We start from the raw sequence: 6,136 nt of genomic DNA on the forward strand, positions 1-6,136 counted from the left end.
ATCGGCCGTTCCGTTTTACTAAAGTCAGTCAGACCTGAGCCACAGCAAACACGGCACCCAGATTCAAGATGCAGATGGATCCTGCAGCCAGCAGCAGAGGGAAGAGGACGTGCTAAGGAAGGGCAAAGCCTATGAAACAGAAGTGTCCATGTGTGAGCTCTCCCTGTGATTGACTGGGGTTCAGACTAAACTTGTGAATAAACACTATGTTAGATTTCACACAAATATTTCTCCTTCACCTGTGGCATCCATTATTTGTGTTCTTTGCCAGTATCTGGGAGATGCTGGGATGGATTTGAGATGCAAGAAGGCACAGCTGTGTTGGCGGAACCTTGGCACCTTCTGTTGTCTGCAGGGTGTCTTCAGAGTTTAGCCAGCCTTTCAACTGCTAAGGAGCAATAGTTACAAAACAGAGCCCTAGCACTGTCTTACAGCATTGACCCCGTCTTGTGGAGTTACTGCCTGCTGATTTCATCATCCTGCACGCTTTCCCCATGTTTACAGGATGAGATTTTAGATCAGAATGCCAGATGAGGCCTAGTGGTGGGGAAAAAAATCTTGCCTTAATTATAGCCAGAGTTCTAATTTTTAGTGGTCAGTACAGTCATTAAGACCACACTTGCATCTAAATTAATACTTGGTTGACAGCTGTGGCAAGTCACAAATATGTCAGGAGGGCCCTTATTTTAGATTTGGGCTCAAGTACAAAGCCTCTTGGTCCTTCTGCACTGTGTCTGATCTATTAATGAATTAGAAAATGTGTAATATAGATGAATCTGTCTGAGTTGGTGACAATTTACCCTTAAATCAAGGTAAGTTACAAGTGTAAACACAGCAAGTCATTATGAAGGACAGCAAATGAGATGGTGTCTCACACATAGCAACTGGCAGTCATAGTCACAGAATTGTGGGGCTTCGAAGGAACCTGTGGAGGACACCTACTCTAACCTGCTTGCCAAGGCAGATTCACCTGAAGCAGGTGACAGGTACAAATCCAGGTGGGTTTTTCAGAGGGAGACTCCAGAACCATCGTGGACAGCCCGTTCCACTACTCTGTCACCCTCTACGTAAAGGGAACTTCTTGTATTTTAGTTTATGGTCATAAAAAAGAAGCATTCATGTCTCCTTTGGCCTTAAGACTTCTTAAGGGCATTGAGGTGCTAGAGCATGTCCAGAGAAGGATCTGGAGTGCATGTCCTGCGAGGAGGGGCTGAGAGAGCTGAGGTTGTTTAGCCTGGAGAAGAGGAGGCTTGGGGAGACCTCATCACTCTCTACATCTGCCTCAAAGGAGGTTGTAGCCAGGTGGGGGTTAGCCTCTTCTCCCAGACAGCCAGTGACAGGGTGAGAGGAAATGGCCTCAAGCTGTGCCAGGGAAGATTCAGGTTGAACATCAGGAAGAATTTCTTGATGGAAGGGGTTGTTAAGCATTGGAATAGGTGGCCGAGGGAAGTGGTGGAGTAAGCATTCCTGAGGGTGTTTAAGGAAGTTCTGGGTGTGGCAACCAGTGCCCTGGTCTGGTTGTCACATGGTGGTGTTCTGTTGGAGGTTGGAATCGATGATCTCAGAGGTCTTTTCCAGTCTCATTGATTTTGTGATTCTTTGGGTCCCTAATTCAGACTCAATCCATTCTCTTTCCCATAGCTAGACATAATCTGACTCCTATCCTTCAAGTGTCAAAGCTCATTTCATCTGCTGCATTTAGAAAAATTTATCCATATTCAGCCTTTTTATAGCATGACATACATCTTTCATTCTTTGTTCCTTTAGTAGATGTTCTTTGTAATTCTCTGACATTTTCTTAAGAATAAAGTGCACCGAGGAAGTCTTACATGAGTTACGTAAGTGCTTAAATGACTTTACAACATGGTGTTTGTCAGAACACATATTTCGGAGCACCCGTATTTTTAAGGAACGAGGCATTTAAAAGTGTGTGTAAAATAATTTCATGAAACAGACTAAGCTACAGAAGCAAAGGGAGCTTTCAGTAACAGCACTTTACCTTAGTTATATATTTGGTCAGCACAATTAAGCTGGTTAGTGGTGTGACTGCGTACCATGTCTCTGTCATCAAGACTGAATTCTTACTTTAGAAATTTGAGACTCACATGGAAAATGAGGAGACATAAAGAAAATCATTGAGGATGAAACTTAACTTAAAGGTCTTCTTTTATTACTTCAAAAATGCTATGTATATAATTAAGAAGTAGATATGTAAAAATATGTCTCTTCAAAAAGCTCTGCGGAATAAATTTTGATGGAGAGGGTGCAAGATTCTAGTTTTGGATAGGTGTCATTAAAGTATTTAATGCAGTTTTTTGCAATGTTTATTCAAATTGGTCTTTATCCAGCTCCTGATCAGTGGATTGAAATGTTCAAGGAAATGTAATTATTTATGGCATTGTATTAAGATTTATGGCAGAAACATACAGTAATGCATCACAAAGAAAAGATGAGCTTTTTTTATTGGATAAGCATAAGAGTAGTGCTAAGCAACTGATACTCAGAACTATGGGTTTGACTGGTAACCATTGAAAATGAATTCCTTTCCTTATCACCCTCGTGCTAAAATAGAGTGTGACTCCCTGTGTAGAAGTCCATGTAAGTGCCTGTGCCTGAGGATACCAGATCCATTGCTGGACGTACGCAACCATGGCTCAGAATTCCGAGGAAAATGCTAAGTTGCAGGAGAAAAAAAAAAAAAAAAAGCTGGCTGAAAGTCTGAAGAGGAGATTCATGTGAGATGAGAAAGCTGAAATTGCAGACAAGGGAAAGTACTGACATGAGCAGGTATAAAATCATCAGGAAAAAACAGTGCCAAAAGGAGACATGACTGTGGCTGTGCTCCACGGAGCTGTAGGAGCTGCCTTTCTCCTTCCTGACATTTGCCTGCCTAGCTAGCAGAGACTCTGCATGTCTTATAAAGGGTTATGAATACATTAATGCCTAACCTAGTAGTGATCATGTGGGTGTGATAATAAAAAAAATAATTTTTAAACTTCTGAGCATGTCCTTCTCACAGAATCACTTTGTGTTTGGCTAAGATGTCCGAACAGGGACACAAAGAGGAATGGTTACAGGACACTAAAGTTGACAGATAAAACATATGTGGGAATTGTACCCTGAAAAACTCAGTTCAAAAGAAAATGGGTGCTCCCAGATTTAAAAAAAAAAAATAAATTATGGTTTTGAAGGGAGACTGATGACTCTTGAGCCAGCCAAGAAATCAAGAAATATTTTCTAAAAAACAAACAAGCAAACAAAACCACAAAACAGAACAAATGTTCAGTATTTCCAAGGGATTCATTGGGGAAAAATAGTCAGTGAAAAACTGAAAGGAATCATTATAAATCTTCAAATATAAAGCAAATTTTGGTCATATGTTGTAAATTGTCTTTAGAAATTTCCTAGTAATCTTATGACCTAGTGAACACAACATGGAAATATTTAATGGAATTGGGAACAATCACAGCCGAGGTAGTGGGTTTGCACTTTTGTTCTTTTCCTGCCCCCCACTCTTCTGATTTTGCTTGATTTTATTGTAGCTGAAGCCACATATCAAATTGACAATGAATATTTTTTTCAGGTAATCCAGAATTGCTCTTGGTTCTTTAATAGTCCCCAAATAAAGGAGGTTTTGCATCCCAAAGTGTATGTTATTTGATATTTTCAATAAATGTTCATATAGTTCATTAAAGGTCCCAGCAAACTTTTTTCCTTGTTTCTTCTTGCATAACCAGACAGTTTGATACTTTCCCTCTCGCTTTTTGACATCTTGGGTGGGATTTGTCAAAGGAATGCAGGCATGGGATACAGTCTAGACATGGGTATTTGAGCTAGTCATTCTAATCTGCTTCAATGGTCAGCAAAGAGAAAAAGACACTTTTGGAAAGGAATTAATTTCTGCATAGAGTATACTTTTGAAATGTGTTAGATGCATCAGTCTCCAAAGCTGCTTATTTTTCTTTACTGACGTTGAGGAAGGTCTGAGAAGACCACCTCAGAGGTAAATGATTGAAGTTTTGCAAAAGGAGCCTCTGTCCTGGCAACAGTGTAGACTCTCCTGGCTGCCAAATGCTGAGTCTGCCATCACTTGAAATTCTGAGGTGAGATGAATTACTGTCTGGAAGCCAGAGAGCAAAACCTGAAACCATCCATTAAATAGAAAACTCAGTCAGAAAGTGGACACTATGGAAGGGGAATGGCTCAGTGCTTTTAAATCACTCCATCTGCTCACAATTTGTCTCATTTCATTTCCTAACACTTCATTTAAAGTGTCTACTTTTGCATTTCATCGTTTTCCTCCTGTCACAGCCTTTGGGGAGGCCTGTGTTTAAGCTCACAGCTTCCATGCCCATGTAGCTGTTGCCCGGAAAAATGTGGATGCTTCAGGGCCAGTTTGGATGGGGCCCTGAGCAATCTGGTCTAGTGGAAGCTGTTCCTGCCTAGGGCAGGGGGGTTGGAACTAGGTCTTTAAGGTCTTTTGCAACCCAAACCAGTTTATGATTCTGTGATTTTGTTCTTCTGAAAATCTTTTGGAAATGTTTGTTCGTTGCTTCTGTTAAATACAAGCTATTTAGGGTCAGCACAGGAATGAGAAGAGGTGTGTTTGTAAACAGTGAGAAGACTTAATCATCAGTATCGATGTGTAGGCTACCATTAGTTTCCACATTCAATTTGATATGCAAGCAGTTAAGAGGTTTTTTTCATCTTTCACATTCTGTGAGTCTTCAACTTTAGGAGATTGATAAGTTACTACATTCTTGCCTGATTCCATATGAAATGATCTTTCCCTCCCACCCAGAGTCCTATACTCTCTTTGCAAAAATAATTTTTATGAGGCTTGGTAAAGATTTCAAAATATTTATACTAATAATGACTTCCCTGTATTTCATAATGTGTTGAATATTCAGTTACCAGGAGTTAATATTTTGCATGTGCTTTTTTTTCATCTTGCCATCTCTCCCTTTTCGGGCTGTTATCTCACCTTTCCATTGTTTTATCTCGTCTTCTTTATATTTTAAATGTTAAAACTATTGAAAGTATGTATAGTAGCAATGATATTAACTGTGCTTACATCTTATCTGTATATAAGTATTTCGCATGCATCCACTACATTTAGCATGAGATGTTTTCTGTGCTTTTTATAACAACATTTGTCTTTTGGTAACTCATTAAGCAAATCATCACTCGGTTTATTTCTTGTAATATGCCTTCTATCAATTTATTAGTCATTGTTAAGCCTATGAGAACATGAGAACAATAAAGAAAATTAATCTAAATAAACTAATGGTGTGAGTATAGAGTGAATTAGTTAGGCCCCATTAATTCTTTGTACCTACTGATTCAGAATGCAAAAGGTCATAGCTAAGTTTATAGACATAAAAAATGTTATGATATTAAAATAGAGCTCTCAAGATGTATTAAAGCATTTTCATCTTTGTTTTTTTTTCTATACATGAAAAGGTAAAAATAACACATGAGACTTTGATTCCTGTAGTTAATGGGAATTTAATCTTTGAAAAAAGTTTTGAAAAAGTAATTGAGGTAAAAGACAGACTCCTGAATGAGAACATAAATGTTTGCTTCAGCTTTTTGTGGGGAGATTTTTAACCTTCTTATGACCTAATATCTCCCCTTCATGTAGGGGAAGCTCCCCTTCAGCTTGGTATTTCCATTGGGCAGTATGTGATGAGTCCACACAGCCTCAAAGGGCTCACAAGTTGTGTTTAGCAACTGATGGGATGCGTCCATTCTTTCACCATGTAACACACCTCAAGTGCACATAATCTCTTTTTCTATCTGCAGATACTATTAATTACATGGTCATTGCCATTTAACTGAAACATCTTCTTTTCTGCCTGAGAGCGCAAGACTGAGAGAAGAAAGTTATTTGTTGATTTACTATGACAAAATATTCTTTTATATCTAAAAATAACCTGTTCACAGGAAATTGTGGCAAGAAAAATTACTGAGCAGAGCAATAGAAAAGGGCTTTGAGCAGCTGAATAAGAATTTCTGTAGACAGGAGTCAAGAGAAAACAAAATTATGTCATTACCAATTAATATTTTGATCTGTTTTGGCATGTATGGTGTTGGCTAATTTTTTAAAATATCAGATTTGTCTCTGCTGTGGCTC

This window comes from Catharus ustulatus, chromosome 2 (genome assembly GCF_009819885.2).
Source record: "Catharus ustulatus isolate bCatUst1 chromosome 2, bCatUst1.pri.v2, whole genome shotgun sequence".
NCBI lineage: Eukaryota > Metazoa > Chordata > Aves > Passeriformes > Turdidae > Catharus > Catharus ustulatus.